The sequence below is a fragment of the Protopterus annectens genome, chromosome 10.part0 (assembly GCF_019279795.1).
Source record: "Protopterus annectens isolate FY-2018-M chromosome 10.part0, PAN1.0, whole genome shotgun sequence".
NCBI lineage: Eukaryota > Metazoa > Chordata > Ceratodontiformes > Protopteridae > Protopterus > Protopterus annectens.
Window position 1 is genome coordinate 770,182,413 of NC_056744.1, and position 24,711 is coordinate 770,207,123.

A 24,711-nucleotide genomic window follows, 5' to 3' on the forward strand; every position below is an offset into this window, starting at 1 on the left:
TCCGGAAGGGGGACGGAGGGTGGGAAGTAATGAATGAACGAAGATCAACAGCACAGATGGAACATTATGGTAAGACATAACTTCTTTATCTGATGTTGTTAATCTTCATTCATTCCTTACTGATGGGACAGAGTCCCCAGCTACCTGTATTCCTGGGTGGCCATCATGAATGGACATTTCTGAGCACCATGGAGCCAAATGAAGCTGGAGGCCAAGTCCAATTTGTAATGAAGAATAAAGGTATGAGGTTTGGCCCAAGTTGCAGCTGAGCAAATATCATTGAGGGAAGCCTTAGCATGGAAAGCTGCCGAAGTTGCCATAGATCTTGTAGAATGTGCTTTGACTCTGAGGCAAGGTGAGATTGTTTTTGTTGTAGATAAAGGCGATACAATTTCTCAACCATGAAGCCATTGTAACTTTTGAGAAAAAGCCAGAAACAGCTGGTCTGATTTACAGGTAGATATTGATCTGTCCAGATAAAATCGTATTTGTCTATGAACATCCATGGAGTGCAGGCAATACTCTCCATTGTTAGAATGGTTAGGAAAAAACACTGGAAGATCAATAGACTGGTTGATAGACCACTCTGACACTTTTGGTAAAAAGGTAGAATTGGTTCTCAGTGATACCCTGTCCTTATGGAAGATAAGATAGTGGGGTTTGATGCATAAGGCTTGAAGTTCTGACAATCGTCTGGCTGATGTGATTGCAACCAGAAACAAAGTTTTCCAACAGAGACATCTTACATCACAAGAGGGTGCAGGTTCAAAGGGTAGAGCTGTTAAAGCTTGCAGAACCAAAGCCAAATCCCAAGGTTGTACGGGTTCGCTAAAGGGTGGTTTTAGGTGGATAACTCCTTTCAAAAAAGTCTTACAGAGTCTGTTTGACATAAGTGAAGAATCTTGAAAACCAACATGAAAATTTGAGATGGCAGCCAAATGTACACGGATAGTAGAGGCAAACACCCCAGAGTGGAACAGATGTGATAAGTAATCCAATACCACCAAGACCGGAGCTGAGAAGGGGTCTATTTCCTTATCTGCTGCCCACAGAGAGAACCTCTTCCATTTGTCAAGATAAATTAGTCTGGTGGACGATTTATGAGATGCAATACGAATATTGTGCACAGGGGATGAAAAGTTTTCATGCCTGGCAATCATAGGAAGTGAAGAAACCACGCTGTCAGTTTCAGGGTTGTTAGATTGGAGTGAATCTGACCCTGCGGATGGGAGAGCAACATTGGGGATGGAGTGAGGATCCATGGTTGATCTAGCAGGTGAGGCCAGAGGAAGGGAAACCAGACTTGTCGAGGCCAATATGGAGCAATGAGGATCACTTTGCTCTTCAACTGTCATGCTTTCTTTAGAAATCGGGACATGAGGGGAAGAGGAGGATAGGCATAAAAAAGACCTGCGGGTCAAGCGTGGACTAGAGTGTCCCTTGGTGATTGTCCCCGAGGAGGGATCAGGGCAAAGTAGTTTCTGCACATGTAGTTGGTTGGGGAGACAAATTGGTTGCAGCAAGGCTGGCCCCAGTGGTGGAAGACTTCTGTCACTATCAGAGGATTGAGGGGACCACTCGTGAGGCTGTAGAATGCACCTGCTCGAGTTTTCCACTATCACGTTGGAGCTCCGGGGAATGTGAGTTGCAGTCAGAAAGCAGTTGTGAGCTATCACCCATTGCCATATTCTCAAGGCCTCTCAGCATAACAGGTAAGATCTGGTGCCCCCTTGTTTGTTGATGTACCAGACCACTGACATGTTGTCCGACTGGATTGCAATAGTCCTGGACGGAAGGATGGAGTGAAATGCTTGCAACGCTAGAAGCACAGCCCTCAGCTCCAAGACAGTGATATGCAAAAGGGCCACCGTCTCCGTCCAGGTGCCTTGGCCTGAGTTTCCCTGACATAGTCCCCCCCCACCATCAGGGAGGCGTCCGTGGTCACCGTGGCTATCGGTTGATGGGGGGAGGGGTGAAAGGATCTTTGTTGGGTATTTCGAGATGTCCACCAGAGTAAATCTTGCTTGCATCTCTGAGTCACACTTATATGAAAGGACAAAGGGTGTCGTAGAGGGTACCACGGAGTGAAAAATAGCTATTGAAGACGACTCATGTGAAATCTGGGCCATTGACCCCAATAGCTGAAGTACAGATCTAGCTGGGGATTTGCGGTGACAGAGCGGCGGTTGAACTTGTCTTATTCTCTGAAGTCTGATCTGGAATTTCTCATGTCCAACAGTACCCCCAAGAATTCCAAAGACTGAGTTGGGGTGGTGTTGGATTTCTCCCAGTTTATAGTGATTCCCAGGCTTTGAGCTGTTAGAGTATACTGCAGGGCTTCTTCCAGTAGACGCTTAGTGGGGGCGGTAAGGAGCCAGTCATCTAGATATGGAAACATCTGGAATCCTTGAAGTCGCTAGTGAGCGATAACCACTGGTATGCATTTTGTGAACACTCTGGGGGCTGTAGAGAGACCGAAGGGCAGGGCTTGAAACTGGTAGTGACTGGCTCCTATTTGGAAGTGGAGGCATCTTCCTGAGCGGTTTTCCCATTTTTATGTGGTAATACGCATCTTGAAGATATACAGAGCACATCCAATAGTCTTTTTACAGAAGAGGAAGGATAGGCTGAACTGTGACCATCCGGAATTTCTCTGTTTTTACAAATTTGTTTAGTGCACTGAGATCCAGAATTGGTCTCCAGTCCCCTGTCTTTTTTGGCACTAAAAAGAACCTTGAGTAAAATCCGGATCCTATCTGGTCTGGGGAGGACCATCTGGATGACTTTTTTTTGTAGTAGCTTTTTGATTTCGTGTTCTGCTGTTTCCCTTTGACTGGGTGGGACGTCAGGTAACACTCTTGATGAGACTGGGTAACACTCTTGATGAGTATGGGTAAAGATGGAAGGGGATGTGATAGCCTCTAGATATAATCCCTTGTACCAAAGAGTCAGTTGTTATGTTTTGCTAGGCAGCAGGGTACAAGGAGAAATGACTCCTTGACCACTTCCAGAGATGAGCAGTCTGGCAACGCTTCAGGAGCGTTGATAGGGTTGGCCAGAGAAAGAATTTCTGGAACCTCGGTTTTGCGGACCTCCTCTGCCCTGAAAGGGGTGTCTTCCATTGGAGTTTCCCCCTCTGCCACTAGGGGAAAACTCTGCACGTGCATCCCGGAAAGAACCCTGTGATTTCTTATGCCAGATCTTTCCACTCCTCTGATTTCTAGAGTAGAATCGCTGAGGGGTGGAGTGTCTGACACCAATGGCAGACAAGGTCTTGCCATCCTATTCACACCGTGCCAGCGTATCTTTGACTTTAGGACCAAACAAAGTAGTGGACTCTATGGGGGTTTTCATGAAGGAAGCCTTAAAGTAGTCTGCACTGTCATAAAGGTGCATCCAAGCATGTCGTCTGGCGACAATACCTGCACCTGCCGCTCTAGCCGCCCCTTCCGTTATGTGAGAAATAAGAAACATGGAAGAGTTGGAAATGCACTCTAGGGTGGCTATCTGAGAAGCCACATTATCACGAACTTCATCAGAAACAGCTACAACAAAATCGCAAAATTCAACACAGGGGCATCCTACCGTAGTCACCACTGTCTCTCACTTGCTGAACTGGGCTGGCTTGAACTCCCTCACCTCCTTCAGTGGTATCAACTCTCACTCACCTACAAACTAGTAAACCATCCACTAAATGTCCCATCCCTCCAGAATCTACTCCAACCCTATCGCACCACCAGACCACTAAGATCCAGCAACAAAAATCACTTGCAGATCACTAAAGCCAATAACTCTGCTGGTGAAGCACTATTCTCTTGTGCCATAGCCAAATTATGGAACTCACTCCCACCCACAATTACCTCCGTACCATCATGCACCAACTTCAAAACTTTATTAAAAGCGCACCTAAAAACATGCTGGCTATGCCCTTGCAACTCCCACTCTAATATCATCCACCCCATCCAACTACTAACATTCTCTCACCTCCACTAACTACCTTGATGATAGCAAGCTCAGATGCTCATAAGCCTAGTACTTATTATACAGCAGGAACTTCTCATTGTTACATTTGTTAATGCCTGTTATGTACTTCACAGATAAAGATTCTAGTTGTCTACTGATGTACTATGTTCTTCATCTGTAAATATGTTGTAAATAATTTCTGTGTTAAATTGTTAATCACTATGTAATCCAATGTAACTACTGTCTGTTTATTTTACTGTGGAGCTTTTCTCCCCGGGCCTCCGCTGAAAATGGACCCACATCCAGTCGGACACTCCCGGTCAACAAATTTAAATAAATAAATAAATATAAACAGCTCCTGCCAAGGTTTCAGACAGCTGGTTGATAAGATCTTGCTGAAGCCTGGTAAAATGTACCAAATAATTCAAAGACCTTATGGCGAAGGTCGATGAAGCATACACACGCTTTCCTAATCTGTCAATTGCCCGGGACTCCTTGTTGGGCAGATGGACAGTTTGGCTCTCTTCAGCCAAATCCTTCTTAGTAACAGCTGCCACCACCAAAGCATCTACTGGGAAACCACGTGACCAGTGGAGGTGCTCAGCGGGGGGGCAATAATATTTTATCTGGTCTCTTAGGTATCGCATCTATGGTATCAGGAGCCTTCCATGCACGCTGCACTATGTACTGCACGAGCTCATCGGCAAGCAGGGTGACCCAGGAGGTAAGGGGCCAGGTACGAAAAGCCTTCAGGAATACGGATTCCTCAGAGGAAGGATTAGAGGGATTCCAGTCACCCGTCTGTCTAAGGATCTCGAGGATATCACCAAAGGACACCTCATCAGAGGGTGAACATGAGGACCATTCCCCGTCATCAAAATCCATATCTTCAGTCAACGACTCCTCAGTGGAGTCCATGTGTTTCCTCTTACATAATGCTTTGCGGGGGGCTTCCTCAGTGGGAGGTTCTGGGGAAGACTGCAAAGAGGGGGTCTCCTGAGGAGGAGAGACCTGAGGCTCTTGTGCCTGGTGTCTGGGAGATGAAGCTTGTGGCAGTTGCAGCACAGAGGGGGAGATGTCTTCAACAAATGAGCTTTGCCAGCGGAGGCAAGCACCCTCTTCATGGCCTGGAAGGCTGGCCCACCCAAGGAGGGATGGGAGCCTGGAACAGAGCATGACAACCTCGGAACCATGGTCACACCCTTCCCAAACGAGCCCACCCCCAGACCAGGAGTCTCAAGAGGACTGTGAACTGTAAGAGTGAGGGCATCCCTGGTAGGTGCCATAGAAAAAAATTCAGCGTGGAGCCAGGAATACCCTCCCCAATGGCACAACCACTGGCCTGAGAAGAGCTGGATGCCCATAAGGACGACTCTGGTTCCAAAGTGAGATCCACTATTGGAGCCAGAGGGAGGGAAGCTGCTGTCTGAGTAATAGGCTTCGAGACTTGAGGGAAGTCGAAGGAGGAGTATATGTTGGGTTTTGAGGCAAAATACACTCACCTGAATGAGGGAATGTGGACTTCGACGGTTGAAAGAGACCTCTGGCCACAAGCAACTGGTCAACAAGCCGCAACACATCCTGCTCAGAAAGACTCTTGGTTGAATTCATGGAGAAGGCAGATGGCGATTCTGGCCTTTCTAGGAATGGACTATACTGACTGCTTGCAAAAGGATCCAATGAAGGGGAATATCCAGTCCTTGCTAATTCAATAGGTGCACAGCTCGGAGCCAAGGAAGTCTACACCGAAGAAAACGGTGTGGAAAAGGTCTGTGCCGAAGATGTCAGCACTGTAGCAGTTGAAGGTGTCTGCACAGTAAAGGCAAAGGTCTGCCATGAAGGGTACGGTGCCACAGTGGAAAGTGTCTGCACCGGCAATAAGAAGGGTGCCGTGAAGGACTGCACCGAAGTACATGTTGTACCGCAAAGGTCTGCACCGTGAAGTACAGAAGAGTCATATTTGGAGCCAAAGGAGACTGTACCAATGGTGCTGAAAACCGTAGTTGTCTGCAGCGGGAACTCCGGTGCCGATATCAATAAAGGAGACATGGCTGTAGTCAGGATAATTTGGGGTGGTGCCGAGCCTGGAGCTGACAGGGTCACAGGTGGCAGCACCGCAGTAATAATCAATTTCACTTTCTTGTGAGTAGAGTCCCTACAATCTCCAGAGGGAGAAGAAGGGAGTGACTTCAACAAAGAAGAGGAAGAAAGCCTCTTGTGGGGTTTAACAGGAGGGGGTGAGCCCTTCGACACAGAAATAGCCTCAGAGAAAGGAGACCTTTCAAAATTAACTTATTCTTCCTCTCGTTGAGAGTCCTGGTAGAGAAGTTTTTACAAATCCCACATGGAGGAGCTACAGTCAAGTGGGGACATTAAGACAGTAGACACATAAGTCATGGTCATCGGAAAGCGGTAACTTATGGACGCAATCCTTGCACTGCTTGAAACCAACGGAACTTTTCTTATCTGACATAGCTGGTGTGGAGAAGAAGCACAGTAGCAAAAGGAAGAATAACGGCTACCCAAGAAAAGGGTAAAAAGGAGAAAAAGAAGGATTACCAACGATGGTAATGGAGAATTACCACAAGGTAAGAAAAGAGGGAAATAGAGGGAAAAGACTAAAGGGAGAGAGTCTAACGTGTGCGATAGGTAGGAAAATATTAGAATAAACTTTTGAGAAGAAAATTTAGAGTAATAACAATATATATATTGCCAAAAAATTAGACACTTAACTGAGAGAGTGGCTTGACACGGCTGATCTGAGGTAACAGGGAGCAGAGCATTCTGGGTAGGACCTTGGCTCGAGAGTTTTTGGCTGACACGAGCTTGATATTGGCCGGCTCGGTTCCGAGGACGGAACCGATAACCCATCAGTAAGGAATGAATGAAGATTAACAACATCAGATCCCATACTTCTTAGACACCAAGTCTCTGGTTTCAATCAAAACTGTGAGATAACATCTTTATGGCCTAGGACCAGTAATTTAATGTCTTACTATTTTCCAAAGTTAGCTGGAGCTGAGCTTAACCTCTTCTCTTCCAGTATCCTCTGTTAAGATATATGTTCAATTCAGTTACAATACAGTCAAGACCCACTGTTGGTATATTTTAACACAAGCAGCTTTACAAATATATTTTTCAACACAAGCATATGTACAAATCAGTTTGGTATACGAATGACATATAATTCTTTACAAAATTCCAGCCAGCATTGCTGGCATATGTTACACATCCACTGCCCTACTTCTCCTGGCATAGCTGGCAATATCTTGCATCAGCACAAGGAGTATCATTTCTCCCTCATTTTTATGTTCAGGAAAGAAAATGGGGAGATGGATAGTTTGGCTTAAAGTAAACATGGGTACCAGTTTAGGCATAAGAGGAGGATTAGTTCTTAAAGAAACCACGTCACTATGGAAGAAGGAACACTGTTAACTAGCCTTAAGAGCTTGCAACTCAGCTACCCTTCTTGCAAAGGTCAGAGCATTCAGTAACACTGTTTTCCATGCTAAGAACCTCAGGTCGACCACATAAGCTGGTTCAAATGAAGCAAGTGTTAACTTCTTTAACACAAAATTATGATCCCAAGAAGCGGCCACTGGTTTTCTTGGAGGTCTTTTATGCAACTCCTTTCAAGAACATTTGGTCACAAGACTGCTTTTAAAAAGGAGGATCCATGAACAAACATGCTGAAATGGACAATAAATGAACCCTGATAGAGGAATATCCTGCCTCTTGAACTTGGTCGACTTTTTCGAAACAGTCACTAAGGCCATTGATGAGGGTAAGGCAGTTCACACAGCCTACCTTGACCTAGCAAAAGCGTTCGACACAATACCCCACTCGGGCATCATAGAAAAGCTCACCAGCTTAGATGTAAACCCATATGTCACAAGATGGGTTGCAAACTGGCTCAAGGACAGAACACACAGGGTTAGAGTTGCTGGTGCCATGTCAGACTCTAAGCCGGTCACGAGCGGTGTCCCACAGGGCTCAGTCCTGGGCCCCCTCTTGTTCGGCATTTATTTTTCTGAAGTGCAGGCAAACATAGGGGATTGTGGCTGACAAAATTTGCAGATGACTGCAAACTGGGCACCATAATTGACACTCCATCAGACACAGACATCCTCCAGAAAGGTCTCATAGAAATGGATAACTGGTGCCAGAGCCATGGCCTTAAGCTAAATGCCAAAAATGTATAGTCATACCCTTTGGGAAAAACAAGGTAACCCCTAATTACCACATAGGTGGTAATCCATTAAACACGGAAGAAGTTATCAGGGACCTGGGGACCCAAGTTGACAGTAACCTCTCTTTTGACACTCACATTGCCAAAGTGGTTAGGAAGACCTTCTACATTGCCCACCTGATCATGAAGGGATTCACATCCAGATCAGGAGAGGTCATTGTACCCTGTACTCTTCACTTATCAGACCAATGATTGAGTACAACGCCCCATTCGAATGTACCTTACCCGACACCTGCAGCAGTTGGAAAGACCCCAAAAGTTCCTCACCAAAAGGATAAAGGGGCTCAAACATATGTCATACGATGCCCGACTGAAGAAACTCCAGCTCTATTCAGTCACATACCGTCTGCTCAGAGGTGATCTGTGCCTGACATACAAGGCCATGTCCAACCGGAATTAATGGACATGCTCCACCTCAAAAATCCAAATCCACCAGAGCCACGAGAGCAAGAGACTTAAACCTCAACACGGATATAAATAGGACATGCTGGAGGGACAGATTCATCACCCAGAGACTCCCTACACTATGGAACAGAATCCCAGTCCATGTGAGGCAGAGCCCCTCACTGACTCTGTTCAAGAGAAATCTTGACAAGTGGATGGGAGATCGTAGGTTTACCCCGGGAATCATCTCTGTATCACTGCTGGACAGAGGCACAGCAAACTAATGGGTATAGTATTCTCATCCTAAGGGGTGGTGAAAGCCGCACACACTCTGGCTAGGCTTTTAAAGGCCCTAGGGCAGATAGCCTAGTATGAACCTATGAACCTATAAGATAGTACCTTACATATCACATAAATATTGTAAAATCAGAGAACAAAGTAGCCCTAAATGGGTGCTAGTTATTTTGCTGGCAGCAACTAGAAAACCTTTTCCGTTTGCTAATATACAATTTTCTAGTAGCAGGCTTTCCTGCCTCCATTAGTACCTTCTTCACATCCTCAGTAAAATAGGTGTCTAAAAGGAATTAAGCCACTATCAAGCAGGCATGCAGCTGAAGACAACTGATGTTGGGTTGTATCAAATATCCCTGTTCTTGTGTGAGTAAATGCAGTCTGTGAAAAACGCTTGTGGTAATTGCCCTCAACCATTTCGAAAAGAAGGGAGAACCACAGTTGCTTGGGCCAGAAGGGGTATGAGGATTTGCCCTTGTTGCTCCTGCACAGATTGAATCTAAAGGCAATTTGGCTTGGAAGGCAACAGAGGTAGCTAAAGCCCAGGTAGAGTGTGCTCTGGCCCTCCCTGGAAGCTTCTTTTTACACAAAACATAAGAATAACCAATGGTGTCTGACAGCCACTTTTGAAACTGGAGAACCTTGTTTATTGTCAGCAAAGGATACAAATAATTGATCTGATTTTCTAAGGTCTTTGGTCCTGTGCAAATAGAAATGTAATTGTCTATGAACATCCATTTGGTGGAGTCTATACTCTGCCTTGTTGCCATAATTGGGGAAGAATACAAGAAGCTCAATGGACTGATTTAAATTATACTCTGAATATACCTTTGACAAGAAAGAAGGATTGGTTCTCAGAGAAACTATCTTTGTGAAAAATGAGATATGGTGGGCGAATAAATAAAGTGAGTAATTCAGAAACCCGTCTAGCTGAGGTGATGGCAATCAAGAAAAGGGTTTTCCAAGATAGAAATTTCAGGGGGCAAGATGCTGCTGGTTCAAAGGGTGGAAGAACCAGAGAGGCTAAAACCATGTTTAGGCCCCGGGGGGAGGTTCTCTTACCGGGGGCCGTAAAGAGTTGTACCTCGTAACAATGCTCTGCACAACTTATGGGACATGATGTTAGAGCCCAACTCTCCTACATGAAAATTGGAGATGGCAGCCAGTTGGACCCCAATAGTGGCTGCAGTTGCCCCTTGTTTGAAAGTTTCGGCCAGGAAATCAAGAATTTTGTGAACAGGAGCGGTGAAGGAATCAATATCGTTATTCTTCACCCAATAATAGAACCTCTTCCATTTGCTAGTGTAAATCTTCCTGGTAGTGAGCTTGTGAGAGGACACTAGGATGTGTTGTACTGCCAAGGAAATGCTGGGGAGCCTGGCTAAGACTGGAAGTGGAGAAACCAAGCAGTCAGCTTGAGAGTTTGGAGGGAAGGATGGAGCCCGTCCGACTGATGTATCAGGAGGTCGGAACTGGGTCCAGTATCCAAGGCTCCACTTGAAGATGAAGGCAGAGAAACAGAAACCATATCTGACGAGGCCAGTAAGCAGCAATGAGGATGAGTTTGCAACCCAGCAACTTTGCTTTCTGAAGTACCTTTGGGATTAGAGGGAAAGGTGGAAAGGTATAGAGTAATCCTGGAGGCCAATCGTGAACAAGTGCATTCCTGGGTGACTGTCCCAGTAGGGGGACTAAGGCAAAGTAGCTGCTGCATTTGTTGTTGAGGGGAGTGGCAAAATGCAGCATGGCTGGCCCCATTTGTGAAAAATCAAGTCCGCAACTTCTTGCTTCAGGGGCCACTTGTGAGGCATGACAATAGCCCTGCTGAGCCTGTCCTCTATCACACTGGATTTCCCGGGAATGTGCGCAGTAATCAGAAAACTTTGGGAAGACATCGCCCAATGCCATACTCGAAGGGCCTCCCTGACACAAAGGGTAAGATCTGGTCCCACCCTGCTTGTTGATGTACCATACCACTGACATATTGTCTATCTGAATTGCAATGGTCCCAGTAGGTAGAGAGTCTTGAAGTGCTTGCAATGCCAGAAGCACCGCTCTCATCTCTAGAACACTGATGTGCAAATGGTACTCGTGAGGTTGTCACATTCCTTGGACAGTCTGTCCCAGATAATGCCCCCCCTACCCTATCTGGGAGGCATCCATAGTCACTGTGGCTACTGGACGGGGGTCTAGAAAGGGTTTGCCCATAGACATCTGGGGGGAGACAAGCCACCATATTAAGTCCTTTTTGCAAGACTCTGTGATCAAGATCATGTGTGACATTGGTAAATCCTGGAAAGACCATTGAGCAAAAAGAAGCCACTGCAGAATCCTCATTCAGATGCGAGCCATAGGAACTAGAGTAATTGCTGCGGCCATTGAGCCCAAGACCTGCAATATTTCTCTTGCCTGAACTCCTGTCTTTTTTATGAGAAATGAAACTTTCTGACGAATGGTTGACACCCTGTCTTGAGGCAGCTTTGCTATCATGTGTCTTGTAACTAAGTCTGCCCCTATGAAGGTAATAGACTGGCAATGCAACAAGGCAGACATTTCATAGTTTATGATGATGCCTAGCTGGGAACAAGTTTGAATTGTGTAGTCCCATGCTTTGATTAGTTGATGCCAGGTGGTGGCAGTAAGGAGCCAGTCGTCTAGATATGGAAACACCTGCAATCCTAGACACATCAGGTGAGCCGTGACCACTCCAATACACTTGGTGAACACCCTGGGGGCTGTGGTGAGACCAAAGGGCAGAGCTCTGGACTGATGGCTCCCAGCCAGAAGCGTAGGAATCTCCTGGATTGCCTGCCCATTTTTATGTGGTAGTACACATTCTGGAGATCGATGGAGCACATCCAATTGTCCTGACCCAAAAAGGGAAGAATGGACCGCAGTGTTACCATCTGTAACTTCATCTTTTTTAACGATTTGTTTAGCTTGCCGAGATCCAAAATAAGTCTCCAGTCCCCCTGTCTTTTTTGGAACTAAAAAGAACTTTGAGTAAGTTCCAGATTCGATTTGGTCTGTGGGGACTTCTTGGATGGCTCTTTTTTCTAGCAATCTTTGTACTTCTAGGATTGCTTGATCCCAAAAACTGGGTGGAACATCTGGGATAGAACTTTCTTCTCTTAAGGGGGACTGGGAAAAGGGAATTTTGTAACCCCTGGATATTACTGACAGTACCCATGCTTCTTTCGTGATAGTTTGCCAGGCTGCTGGGTACAATGATAATCTGCCCCTGAATGCCTCCAGAGGTGGACAGTCGGGCCTCCCTTCAGGATTGCTGGAAGGGCCTAGCAGAGAACGTATCTCTGTCGCCCTGCTGTTGAGGACCCACCCTGCGAGGCCAGCATCTTCCGTTGTCGTTTCCCCCTCTGTCCCTGGGGGAAAAATCTCCATGTGTGTCAGGCGAAGGTCCCTGGCATTTTCAAAACCACATCTTTCCACTCTTCTGACCTTTAGAACAGGGTCTAGATGGTGTGGGAAAACAGACTCATACAGCAGAGAGAGTCTTACCATCCTGTTCACACATGGTGAGAGTCTCTTTTACCTGAGGCCCAAACAAGGATGAGCCATCAAAGGGGGTATTGGTAAAGGAAAACTTGAAAGGTTCCACAAAATGACAAAGGCGCATCCAGGAGCAAAGCAACTCTGCTACCTGCTGCCCTACTCACTCCATCTGCCGCATAAGAAATAAGCCTCATGGAGGAGTTAACCACTGAGGTCAAGGTCGCAAGCTGGGAAGCCGACCTGTTTGCAAGTCCCTCAGCTGTAGGATCCTGCAGGGTATCTCCTAACTCCTTTAGGAGATCCCTCTGAAGTTGTGTGAAGTGTGACAAGTAATTCAGTGACCTGAGAGTAAAGGTCGCTGAAGAAAATATACACGCTTCCCATACCTGTCCATCGTACAGGACTCCTTGTTCAGCATATGGACAGATGAAAAAGTTTCTGCAAGTTCCTTCTTAGTGGCTGCTGCCACCACCATAGCATTAATGGGAACCCCTGTGGAAAGGAATGATTTGTCCTCGGGTGCAGTTATAAATTTATTTGGTCTCCGCAGAACTGGTTCCATGGTCTCTAGAGCACTCCACACCTTCCGACTCACTATAGACAAAAAAGGGTCAAAAGGCGGAGACAACCAAGAGGTGGACCATGGGGACCCTTCTGATTCATCCAAGTCTGTGACGGAAGTCATGGACTCAGGGGAGTCCAGATGCTTCCTCTTAAATTTTTTCTTCCGGAGGGACCTCCTCCGAATGTTCGGGGTAGGTTTGGAAAGAAGTGGGGTCGCCCAATGGGGCATCCTGGGGCATAGGTTCCCTACGCTTGGAGGTAGGAGGAGGGTCAAAGGCAGGTGCAGGCACTGAGGGAGAGGGAGCCAATGCAGCCGAGGGTGGAGCAGTCTCAGGAGACAGCATGCTCATCACTTCGAAGGCGCCATGGTCCCGAGTCGAAGGAGCCCCCGGTTCCGAAGAGCCAGGAGATCAAATGCGAACCAAAAGTGATGGCTCCAAGGCTGATATGGGAGCCGAGCTCACCTGCGCAGAAGCTCCGAGAGGGAGAGCAGGGTCGGACAAGGATCCAATGCCACTTCCCCCCTTGGAGCCGGCGAAAGAGCTTCAGCGCCCAGATCCCTCAATGGACTGAGACAGCTAGGAGATTGGAGCGGGGATCAGAACTGATAAAGGAGAAGTAACCGGAGCCAGCGGTTTCACCACCACGATCTCCATGCACTCTGGCTCTGAGATCAAGAGAGTTGGAGGAGAAACTGATGGAGAAGCTGGATGGGCCAAAGGAGACAATTCCTTATGGGTTGGGCTCAATAGCAATTCGGCATGTGTCTGGGACTTAAGGAGCATATTGACCACCCTCTCCACATCATGATCCAAAAGCCTGGAGGCCCAAGAGAAGTGAGAAGAGGACTGGTGACTGCCAGCCCCAGATTGCAGCAAAGGAGATTGCAGAACAGAGCGCACTGGCTCCAAAGAAGGAGACCTGATTCTTTTATGGGCCCGGACTGGCTGCAAAGATACTGATGGATCTGCCGGAGACAGAGCCAACACTGGTAACCAACAGAGCCAGAGGTTTGACAGTGGATTTAGACTGTTCTGAGGTCGGAACCAATGAGAATAACTTAGCTGGCTAAGGACCCTGAGATGAAGGATCTTAAGGGTTTTTCAGAAGGCCACACAAAATTATCTTGCTCTTTCTCTCCTGCAGGACTCTGAAGCTGAAAACATGACAGACAGAGCATGAGTCCTGCAGGTGAAAAGCCCCTAAACAGTATACACAACTCGTGTGCCTGTCCGTAAGGGACATTTTTTGGCAACACGAGTCGCATTTTTTGAAGCCAGAGGGTTTAGATTCTTTGGGCATTGCTGGATAACTAGACAAACACAGCAGCAAAAAAAAAAAAAACAAGACTGTAAGAGCTAGCAACACACAACTAACACTACCAACAAGGCTGTAACAGCTAGCAACAAACAAAGGATATCTAAAAAAAATTTTTGTTTATACGAAGGAAAAAGAAGAAGAAAAAAAGGGAAGAGCCTCTAAGTAAAATGGCGACTCCCCCAAAAGGAGAGCCTCTAACTTAAACGGCTACTCCAAAAAGGTGGAAGAGGAAGAAGAAGAACCCTCTAATTTAAACGAGTTCAACGGGGAAAGCAAGGCCTGAGAAAATAAAAAAGACAGCCAAGAGCACCCAACAAGTAGATGAAGGTCGTTAGACTAAATGGGGATAAATATACATACTAACAAGGTAATTAAACAGTAAAACCCTGGAAAAGATGACAATATGTATGAAAAAACCCTAAATACTTAGCCCAAGCCTGTAGTTGCAATCTCCACACTGCAAGTGGCAAATGAGATCTTGGTAGCTACCGCTCGGCATGTTGGGACAGGGGTTAGCCTTGAGCCGGTATAAGCTCTCGAACTATAGTAAATCAGCTGAGTCGGAGCCGAGGATCAGCTCCGAACCCAACCAGCAAGAACGAAAGCAAGATGGGACAACATAACATCATGTCTTATGCAGGAGCCTGAAGGCCCTATCCCTGTATTCTGTCTCCCACAGACCGTTGAGGGGAGATCTCTGCCTGGTATACAAGGCATTGTCAGATCTCACTTTGATGGACCTCCTGCATATCTGCAAAACAAACAGCACCAGAATTACCCCTTCTAAAGACTTTAACCTTGCCTGTGATATAAATAGGATCTGCTGTAGAAACAGGTATGTATCCCAAAGACTACCACTTCTCTGTGGCACGCCCTCCATGCATGTAAAGAAGAGTTCCTCCCTAACCCAATTCAAGTGTAACTTGGACAATTGAATGGGAACAAGTAATGCATCTCTGGTTTGGCATCTATGACTCCAATTGACACAGGCAGCCTGTAAATGGTTCATCTAAGAAGTCCCACCTTACACTTATCAAGGGTAAGAGAACTTTTCAGAGATTTGGGATGCATGCCTAGTCTTAAAAAAGCCCGTGTGGTAGTTTGGCCTAGTAAACACCTATGAACCTATGAAAACGACCAAACAAAAAACTCCTTATCCAAAGAATTCAAAATGTCAGGATTTACCATCCTCAGAAAATTTCCGATTACATCCCCAAACCAAAATGTCTCATAACACCACTAAAGCTGCAGCCCTAGTTACAAAGTCAGCACAGTCATACACACCTTTTCCAAGCGTGTTTAGTCACTTGAGAAAGGAACTTGATAAAGAGTAGCAACAACAAGATTCAAAAAGTTAACTGCCTTCTGAAGGCAAAGGTTCTTCATACTGTCAACACAAGTCAGTATGTACTTCAACATACAAATCTGACAATTCAAAATTCTGGAGACTAACATAGAAGAAGAAAAAATTATATTCCCAAACCTGTCAAAGGCGCTGCCATCCTTGTCAGAAGGAGATGGGACTAGCATGAACCAAAAACTTGTTAGCTGAAGAAATAGAAATAGCTGCTAGGTCAGACCTGAGGTGAGAAAAGAAATACTTGTCAGACTGTGGAACTTTTGATAAAAGTCTTTCTGCCTTTTTAAAGATGGAAAACTGACTATTATGGATTTTGCAAACTAAGTCAAAAGCATTCTCCAAGGCTGGCATAACTGACGGAATGAAGTAGAATATGGCATATTCACTTATAGGTTCATAGGTAGGTACTAGGCTATCGGCCCTAGGACCCATACAAGCCTAGCCAAAAAATGTACCCTGGCTTTCGCCACCCAAGAAAATTATTTTCCTGTGCCCCTGTCGAGCAGAGCCACAGAAGTGATCCCCGGGGTGAATTTCCCATTTCCCATCCAATCATCAAGATTTTTCTTGAAGAGTGCTAATGAGGAGCTCTGTTTGACATAGATAGGTAGTCTGTTCCAGAGTATGGGAAGTCTCTGGGACAGGAATCTATCCCTCCAGCATGTTCTGTTTATTGTGGTGACAAGGTTAAGGTCCCTAGAGCGTATAGCTCAGAGGGATTGGGATTTCTTTAAGTGGAGCATGTCCAACAGCTCTGGGTTTGACATAGCTTTGTATGTTAGGCAGAGGTCGGCCCTGAGTAGGTGATATGCGATGGAGTAAAGCCGTAGTTTTTCGAGACGGTCTGCATAGGGCATATGTTTGAGGCCAGTAATCCTCTTTGTGAGGTATTTCTGTGGTCATTCCAGTTGTTGTAGATGTCTTGTGAGGTACATACCAAAAGGGGCGTTGTACTCTATAATGGGTCTAGTGAGTGATGAGTAGAGGGGAACAATGACCTCTTTTTTTCTGGATGAAAATCCTTTTGTGATGAGATGAGCCACGTAGAAGGATTTCCTGACCACTGTGGCAATGTGATTATCAAAGGAGAGACTACTGTCCACCTGTGTCCCAAGGTCTCATCACATTTTCGGCATTAAGTAGACTACCAGCTATGTGGTAGTTCATGGGTACAGAGATTTTACCAAAGGGGATGACAATACACTTTTTGGCAATGAGCTTCAGGCCATGGCTTTGACACCAGGTATCTGTCTCACTGAGGCCCTTTTGTAGGTTGTCCACATCGTTAGGAGTTTCGATTATGGCTCCTAGTTTTCAGTCATCTGCAAACTTTGCTAGCCAAAGACCTTCTGTGTTGGCCTGCACTTCAGAGAAGTAGATACCAAACAAGAGAGGACCCAGGACTGGACCCTGTGGTACTCCACTTGTCACTGGTCTGATGTCGGATTTGGAATCCGCTACTTTCACAGTGTGGGTTCTGTCCGTGAGCCAGTTGGCAAACCATCTTGTGACATAGGGATTTATACCTAGTTTAGTGAGCTTATCTATAATTCCAGAGTGGGGAATGGTGGCGAAAGCCTTGGCGAGATCTAGATAAGCTGTGTGAACCATTTTACCCTGATCTATGGCTTGGTGACTGCTTCAAAGAAGTCAATCAGGTTTAGGAGACATGATCCGCCTTTTACAAATCCAAACTATGTAGGGTCCAGAGTTTGGAGATTACCAATGTCTTTGTTTATGAGTTCCATGATGATACGTTCCATGGTCTTGCAGACCAGGCTCGTCAGGCTAATGGGGCGGTAGTTCCCGGGGTCCGTCGTGGCTCCCCCTTTGTAGAGTGGGATAACTGTCGCGGTGCGCCTTTCAGTGGGTACAAAGTCTGAGGTGAGGCTATGATTGAACATGGTACTTAGGTAGGGTGCCAGTTCATTTTGTAGTTCGTGTAGAACGCAGCCTGGGATATTGTCAGGTCCCATGGATGCTGTGTTCTTGGCTTTGGAGAGTGTATTTTTTACCTGTGCAGCCGTGATTATAGGAACTTTGCATTCTTCAGGTATAGAGATGGGCCCTCTAGGGGGTGAGAGGGGGGTAAAGTTAGCACTGAACCTATCTGCTAGGATGTTGGCAATATCAGTTGGTTCTGTATATTTAGTGCCATTATGCTGTAACTCAGAGCAGATCTGAGTGTTCCCATTTAGATTCTTGACATAGCTATAGAATGCTTTGTGGTTGTCTTTAGAGTCAGTGGCAATTTTGTTTTCGTAACTAGCTTTGGAGGATTTTATGAGGGATCTCAGCTTCTTACCGAGGTTGACCAGAGAGTTCCACCAGTCATGGGATTCTACTCTTTTTTTGCAACAGTTTCTTTCTTCTGTTGTAGAGTTTGTTTATGGCAGAGGTCCACCAGATTGGCTTCCTTTTTTTACAGGATAACATCTTGGTTCTATTAGGGATAGCATGATCCATACACTCGTGTAAGTGCTTATAAGGTGCATTTGTGTAGGATTCGGCAGTCATACCTCTATTGTCTGTCTGCATGTGTGTCATGAAGTTTGCCACTTCTGTCTTAAGAAGTGCGAAGTTGGCTTTTGAGAAGTTTTCTACAATGGTTTCCCTAATTGGGGCTGGGGGTGGGATGTGGATGTCTAGGCTGATTAGCTTGTGGTCGGATCGGACCAACGAGGAATTGACCTCTGGTGTGGAACACCGGTTTCCCATGTTGGTAATGACCAGGTCTAGGATACTGCTGCCCCTGGTGGGGGTGTGAATAAGTTGATCCAAGGCGTTGGAATTTATGAATTCTAGAAAACGTTGAGCAAAAGAGTTGGTACATGAGTAGTTAAGGAAGAGGGAATTTCCAACTGCTCCTAATGAAAGTTATTCATTCTGGATACAGTCTCAGAAAAAGAACACTGGAACAAAAGGACTGCAACAGGGCTTTCTCTATTATCAGAATCATCTGATAAAGGGCCTTCAGGAACTGTGGAACATGAATTATCTTTAGCAGTCACATTTCTATTCGGTTATCTTCCAAAGGATTCAGAAACCTGCAATACACCCATAAGCCAAAGTAATCAACTCATACTTATCAACAGAATCACTGCTTTCCAAAGTCATGTCTAAGTTATAAGGATGGCATTCATACCCAGAAAACACGTCTCCTACCTGGCCTCCGCAGGAAGAACCTCCAAGTGAAACTCCATGACTAAAGAAAGTGTCTATCCTACACCCAGTCAGGACACATGAACAGCTGTAGAGGATTTGGCTAACCCTCAGTCCATAGTGGCAAAAGAAACTACACCAGAAGGTTCCAGAGAAACTAGAGTGGTCTGTGAACAACCTGTAGCCGCTACAGAATCAGCTACTAGCAAATGAGGCACCGACTAAGCCCACAGTGTAGACAAGGGCTCCCTAACAGTTTCCTTAGGTACAGGAGAAGAAAGTGAAGGACTGGTAAGAGTTTCCATACTACTGCCGAGAAAGAAGTATTTTCCCCGATATGCACAGTTGAAGGCAAATCACATCCCCAGATTTACACTAGCACCAATAAAATGCAGAAGTAAATGCACCATCAGTACACTTTTGCCACAAAAATTCAAGAAAAACTGTAAATTACACTTCGTGAATAATGGCCATAATTACAATTATTTTACTTCAGAAAAGTACTAATTTCTCTTTTCTTCAAAGATCAACTGTTTTAAAAGGGGTTGAGGGCCAGGGATAAAAAAAAAAATGAGTCACAATCAGGAACATTCATGAAAAACCAAGGACATTTAGGTTCATAGGTTCATACTAGGCTATCTGCCCTAGGGCATTTATAAGCCTAGCCAGAGTGTGTTTGGCTTTCGCCACCCATTTTAAAATTAATTTTGCTATGCCCTTTTTCGAGGTTAGTATACTGTGCCTCTGTCTAACAATGACACAGAAGTGATACCTGGGGTAAACCTACGATCCCCCCATCCACTCATCAAGATTCCTCTTGAAGAGAGTCAATGAGGGACTCTGCCTAACCTGGACTGGGATTTTATTCCAGAGTGAAGGGAGCCTCTGGGTTATGAATCTGTCCCTCCATCATGTCCTATTTATTTCAGTGCTGAGGTTCAAGTCTCTCGAGCGCATAGCTCGATGGGATTTGGATTTTCTGAGGTGCAGCATGTCCATTAATTCCGGGTTGGACATGGCTTTATATGTCAGGCACAGATCGCCTCTGAGCAGGCGGTATGCCACTGAGTAGAGCTGGAGTTTCTTTAACCAGGCAGCATATGGCATCTATTTGAGCCCTTTGATCCTCTTGGTGAGGTACTTTTGGGGTCTTTCCAGTTGCTGCAGGTGTCTGGTAAGGTACATCCCAAAAGGGGCATTGTACTCAATTATGGGCCTGATGAGGGATGAGTAAAGAGGCACGATGACCTCCCCTGATCTAGATGTGAATCCCTTCATGATTCGGTGGGCTATATAAAATGTTTTTCTAACCACTTTGGCCACGTGGTTGTCAAATGAGAGATTGCTATCAACTTGGGTCCCCAGGTCCCTAATTACTTCTTCCATACTTAATGGATTACCACCTATGTGGTAATTTGTGGGCACTTTGTTTTTGCCAAAGGGGATGATTATACACTCTTTGGCATTTAGCTTGAGGCCATGGCTCTGACACCAGTTGTCTGTTTCTATGAGGCCCTTTTGGAGGATGCTTGTGTCGGCTGGAGAGTCGGTTATAGAGCCCAGTTTGCAGTCATCTGCGAACTTGGTCAGCCACAGTCCTTCCGTGTTTGCCTGTACCTCCGAGAAATATATACCAAACAGGAGAGGTCCCAGGACTGAGCCTTGTGGGACGCCACTTGTAACTGGTTTGGAGTCTGACATAGCTCCAGCAATTCTAACCATGTGAGTTCTGTCATTGAGCCAGTTTGCAACCCATCTAGTGACACAGGGGCTTATATTTAAGCTGGTGAGCTTATCTATAATGCCAGAGTGGGGTATTGTATCGAAGGCTTTTGTGATGTCCAGGTAGGCTGTGTGGACCACCTTCCCCTCATCAATGGCCTTGGTGACCGTTTCAAAGAAATCGACCAGGTTTAAGAGGCAGGATCTGCCCTTAAAGCCAAACTGGGTAGGATCCAGTGTCTGTAGGTCTCCAATATCTTTTTTTATGAGGTCCATGATGATCCTTTCCATAGCTTTGCAGACCAAGCTAGTCAGGCTTATGGGGCGATAGTTTCCAGGATCCGTTGAGGCACCACCTTTGTGGAGAGGGACCACTGTTGCTATACGCCACTCTTTGGGTACATATCCTGTGGTAAGGCTGAGATTGAACAGTAGTTTTATGTTTGGGTTTAGCTCTTCTTGGAGATCATGTAGGACGCAGCCCGAGACACTGTCTGGTCCCATTGATGCTGTGTTTTTTGCTTTGGAGAGGGCGGCTCTTACCTGAGCATCTGAGATGTCAGGGGGGCAGCACTCTGCTGGGATAGATATTTGCCCTTTTGGTGGTGGTGGTGGGGGGGGGGGAGTTTGCGCTGAACCTGTCAGCTAGGATGTTGGCAATGTCTGTGGGTTCGGTGTATTTTTTGTCATTTTGGACTACTTCTGAGAATATCTGGGAATTCCCACCCAGGTTCCTAACATAACTAAAGAAAGCCTTGTGATTATCCTTAGTGTCCTGTGCAATTTTTCTCTCGAAGCTGGCCTTAGACGATTGTATGAGTGCCCGTAGTTTTTTGCTAACACTGATCAGAGATGCCTTCCCTTTTTGGGATTTTGCTCTATCATGTAGTAGCTTCCTCCTTCTATTGTATAGTTTGTTTATGGCTGGGATCCACCAGACAGGAAGTCTGCCTTTGGAGGACTGGGTCTTGGTTTTATTTGGGATTGCATGATCCATGCATTCCTGAAGGTGTTCATAGAATGCATTTATAAAGGATTCTGCGGTCTGGGCCGTATTTTCCACAGGCCCGGGGGCTTTGAAGGATTCCACCTCGGTTTTGAAGAGTGTGAAATTTGCTTTAGAGAAGTTTTTCACTGTGGTTTTCTGGGCAGGGGGTGGGGTCGGGATGTGAATATCCAGTGAGATTAGTTTATGGTCTGATCTTACCAGTGAGGGATACACTTCTGGTCTGGAGCATAGAGTCCCCATGTTGGTGATGATCAGGTCCAGTATGTTTTCCCCTCTTGTGGGAGTGGTAACAAGTTGTTCCATAGCATTTGAGTTTATAAATTCTAGGAACCTTTGAGCTAGGGTGTTGGGGCTAGAGTAATGCTCCCAGTCTATGTTTGGGTAGTTGAAGTCGCCCAATATAATGGTGTTTGGAGAGACCTTCATATTTTCCAGTGTTCTCAGGAAGGCCGAGTGGGGTTCCTGGGTTTGGAAGGGTGGTCTGTAGCAGGCTATACACTGGAAGGCAGTTTTACTCACTGTTAGTTGCACATGGACAGTCTTTGATGCTTCGTGGTGTGCCACCAACCTGGAGGTGTGGGTATCTTTGACGAATATTGATATTCCCCCTCCTTTTCTGGTTCAGCCCAAGTTTTGGGGCCGAAAAGCATGGTATGAGGTATAACCTGGTAGTGCTGGGGTGCTCTCGGGAGCCTTGAACCAGGTTTCTGTTACTGCACAGATATCGATGTTTTCCATGCTAAGGAGAGTTTCGAGTGCATGCATCTTGAGGTTTAGACTTCTGGCGTTGAGTAGCATTACTCTTAGTTTCTTATCCCTTGTAATACCTATGGAGGTGGGTTTGTCTTTTGAGCCTTGCCTAAAAAAGGCACTATGGGGGTAGCAAGAGCCTTTGCCAACCGAAAGCCCAGGGGTGATAGGTGCAAGCTTTCCCTAGCGAAGCATCGTTGCTTGTCGAGCATGTCATCCCAGGCTGACAGGCATTGGATCCCCTCTGAATGACACCAATACTTAAGCCAATTGTTGAAATTGATCATCTTGTCTTCATATTGTGGCATCATTCTTGGTGAAGGTAAGATGCTACTCAAGGTCAGGGTCATACCGGCCTGGGCCACATGCTCAGGGAGCTCCTCTATGTCTCTTTTCATGTAGTCCAGGGAGGTATGTCTCAGGTCATTCACACCAGCATGGACAATGACTGAGTCATATTTGTACTTGCCTTGGAGTGACCTGAGTGCTTGTGTTATGTGGCGGATCCTAGCGCCCGGCAGGCAGCTCACCGTGACCTTCTCCTTGTTCAGCCTGGTGAGCGGGACGTCAGTGTGCCTGACGATAGAGTCACCTATTACAAGTGTATCAGGTGTGTTGTTTAGCCTTAAGGGCTGTGACTGTTCGGCACACTGGCTTTGTGAGCTATGTGTTGCACGTATTTTGTTTTGGGGTAGCGGTTGCTTGGGTGTCTGCTTTGGAGGTCTCTGCTGCTTAGGCAGATTTTTATTTAGAGTCTCCGAGTATGTTTATGTGTTTAGTTTGCTGTCGTGGTAGGTCTATGTGAGACTGGAATTGTAGTGAGTGTGGTTTCCTTCTCCTCCTGACAGGTTTCGCCAGTACTGAGTTGAGAGAGCTTAGCCTCCAGTCTGGCTATATGGTTGCATCTCTCACATGTGTTGGAATTTGTTGGGAGGAGGAGAGGATGAGCACATGAGGCAGTTGTAACATTGCCTCAAGATTCCGAGATTCACCAGCTGGACCGGAGAGGAGATTGACAACTGACCTTTGGGCATGCTAGAATAGTACTGGGAATTCCTTTATAATTTAAAAAAAAAAGGGCCAGTAGGGAAGTTTGTATATAATGAATTTAACCATCACAGTTTTACCCCAAAATCGTGTATCTGATGACGGATGGATCAATATTTTGAGCAAAATCAGGGTCATTTGGATGGATCAATATTTTGAGCAAAATCAGGGTCATTTGAGAGGTATGGAAATTTTACTCAGACCATAATAGCAGGACTTCGCCAGCATGTTAAGTACTAATCAATGACAGCAACTATTACATTTTTTTCACTGACAATGTCTAATGAACGTTTCATACAGGCAATTACGGCTACAGCAACATAACATAATAATGTTAAAAATATCCTCGCTTTTTTTCTTACTCATACTTCAAAAACGTGACCAAAATGTCAAAATCACATATGTACATGGATTCAACAAAAAAAGTTAAATGTACTTTTGCCACATATGCGCAGACAGAAACCTAAATAACATTGCTATTGCAAAAAGATAGAAGGCTGATGCACAGACACTTTTAACGTGAACGGCAGTGAAAGGAGGGAGTAAACGTCGTCGTTGCAAAACACTACGTTTCTCAAACTATACAGGTAAATGCAACTTAAGGAAGCATAAAATAGAACTGGAACATATGATTTTACTCCACACTTATTAACTCTCTAAGAGATCAGCTTACCTTAACTTTAAGCGATTCTTTAGTGATCACTTCTTGCACATATCTTAATGACAAATAATAAATGCAGATAATCTATAATCCGTCCAATTTGTAACAAGTCTATATCAGCTGCCTACTGCATTGGAATAGCAAATACAAAAACATGGAAAGAAGTACACGCATCGTTTTCATCGCCTATGCCTCTCAAGAAAACCAGTCCTTCAATAAGTATTTCAAATCGCTATAACTTTTCACCCACGTGACATATGTTACAGTTGGAAAGCATTTGTAATCACTGGGGCAACCCTCGCCATTCGATCTGGCGTAGCATGGGGGAGGGGAAACAAAGTGTTGGTCTACGCAGTGATGGCAAACTGTCTGGGCTGGGCATGTCAAAAAAAAATCAGAGAATATCTAACTTGACTCTGCTGGTGTGTCGCCTCCCCCCTAAAATAAATAAATACTAAAATAGCATAGATCTAAAGGGATAAATCTTAACAGAAGCAGAGACAAATACAGAAATGAGACATGGGCAGTTTTAAACTACTAAAAAAATTAAAGTAAATTAATATACATTTTCTTAAGTAAAATAAGTCTATAAATCTAATTATTGTCATTATTAAGTGTAAAAAGTTACCAGTTTTAGGAGGGATTAAGAGGGACAGTTGAGAAGAATGTAAAACATCACCCAGAAATGCAGACTATTTGCCTTTTGCAGAAGTGAA

General features: G+C 45.4%; 1 protein-coding gene across 1 annotated transcript in view; it reads right to left on the reverse strand.

The window, feature by feature from the left end:
* Window positions 1–24,292, reverse strand: part of LOC122813330 — a 1,602,747-nt gene extending 1,578,455 nt beyond the window's left edge. Inside the window, exon 1 of the mRNA XM_044085591.1 lies at window positions 24,008–24,292. The gene's annotated coding sequence lies outside the window, so the exon portion shown is untranslated. The remainder of the gene's footprint in view (window positions 1–24,007) is intronic.
* Between the last annotated feature and the right edge of the window lie 419 nt (window positions 24,293–24,711).